Genomic DNA, 2,065 nt, shown 5'->3' with positions numbered 1-2,065 from the left:
GCAGGCAGATGTAGTGAAGTCATGCACCCTCTGCCACGCAGCAGCTATGGTAACAGCGCACCAGCTTATATTTAAGGAAATTGCATTGCATCTCAAGGGTACGGGGAATGAAAACATGGAAACACATCTTTGAAAGGGAGAGCCAGTGCTCCTGCCATGCAAATGTTCTCCGTCTCCTCAGCATGCTGCTTCCCATCTTGGCCGTAGCTCCCTGGCTGCCCGGCCGGCGCTGCTGACACCCTTCCAGCGGCACTGGGGAAAGCTGCTGTGGTAAAGCCATGCGGTTAAAATGCAGTGCAGGGTCCCGCGAGCATTGGGGCGGCTCTTGGTTCTGTGCAGGCTGAAGATAAAGAATTTGACTTCTCAGTTTGGAGGAGGAAAAGAGTTGGGCAGCAGCACAGACGAGTCCTGGGTCCGGTGGAGGTGATGTAGACAGAGAGCTCTGGGGAATTGGGAAAGCTTTGGGAAGCCTGTGGTAGACAGGAGGCTGTGTCAGTGCCCCTCCAGCCTCTGGTGGGCCAAACCACCCGCTGATCCTCTCCAAGCTCCCTAGGGAGGTGATGAGCTCTGGCTGACTCTTGCTGCTGGTTCCCTGAGTCAGGGCTGCGGTGTTTGTCTGGCAGGGCCCTGTCCTTTGCTGCTGGGCAGGAGCATGGTGGTTACCATGCCTTGTCTGTGGGGCTTTGCCTTCACAGCAGCTCTCAACGTGAGATGCTGCCTTCGGGACGTTAAGCCTTCCGTGCGCTGAGTGCTGGAACAAACCCACTGAAGTGACCATTCCAGGAACCTCAAACAGAGCAAGGTGGATACCGGTTTTCCTGCTAGCTACCTCTCCGGTAGCTTCAGCGGCTGCACCCTGCCCTGGGCCACCAGCCCCAGCTCCTTGCCGAGTTGCTTCCAGGGAAGGTCTCTGAAGAATCACAGGAATGAGTGATGAACCCTTTTTTTCTCTGCAGTCCCACAGTGCAGGGCCAGTAGCAGGCAGGGCTTTCTGGGGGTGGTTTTGGAGGTGTGATGCTTTCTCCCTCCATAGAAAGGAAGCAGAAGGCACCAGGCAGAGTGGTCCATCCCTTTCCAGGGGGCTGGGAATCCTTGGCTGTCCTTGCTGTGCCTCCTGCCCGCTGCTGCGAGCTTCTCACTCACTCCAGGCTTCCTCCTGTTGCTTTCCTGGTGGCTGTTCCCGTTTTCAGTTTGCAGAGGGCAGTTTCTGGCCAGTCTTCAGCTGTGCAAGGAGCCGCTCTTCAGCTGACGTCTGCTCCTCCTCAGAAATCCTTTCCTTTGCTGTGGTTCTCGTAACACAGTTTTTCAGCCCAAAGTGGATAAGCTCTTTGTCCCTGAATAAGTAAACTTGGGCTTGGCTGCGCTGAACTGCAGGCAGCTTGGTGGCAGGTCACCCAACGGCCTGAACCCCTTCTGCCACACCATCATTTTGGAGCCACCACACAGGCAATTGCTGTAAAAAACAGGAGTAACAAATCCAGGGATGGAGGCAGGAGCAGCTACAGTGCGGAGCAGCTCAGGGACAGTCAGTCTTGTCCCCTACCATGGCCAGAAATTAAATGAATTTCTAATTTGCTGTTAGTTGAGGGGAGCTGCTCTGTGGGCTACGCAGAAGCCAGCAGCACCCTGCAGCCATCCCACACCCTGTGTCCTGCCCAGCCTGGACAAGCAGAGGGGCTTGGGAGCTTTGCCATGGGGGATGCAGAAGCAGCACCCTCTGCCATCCTCTTCGTCAGCTCAATTCCTAAACTTACCGAGCGGCAGTGGGAGAAACATGCTGATACCAAATACACCCGTTTTTCTTGCTGCACCATGGCTGGTTCTGACCACAAATGGGGCCAAATTGCATTACAAATAATTTTCCAGGGCAAAATGTAATTTGGTTACTGCTTTAAGCTGAGATTATTTGGCTGCTGGCAGTGAACATGCATCTGTCAGGAGTAGGGGTAAGGCGCTGAAGGTGGAGCTAGGCTGAGCCGTGGCTGCGAGCGTCCTCCAGCGCGCCCACAGTGGTGGTAGGTGCTGGCGGGGTGTCCCCAGGCAGTGCAGGCGCCATGGGTGTCCC

Source organism: Egretta garzetta, unplaced genomic scaffold, assembly GCF_000687185.1.
Source record: "Egretta garzetta isolate BGI_Z169 unplaced genomic scaffold, ASM68718v1 scaffold440, whole genome shotgun sequence".
Classification (NCBI taxonomy): Eukaryota; Metazoa; Chordata; class Aves; order Pelecaniformes; family Ardeidae; genus Egretta; species Egretta garzetta.
This window is presented reverse-complemented; position numbering follows the sequence as displayed.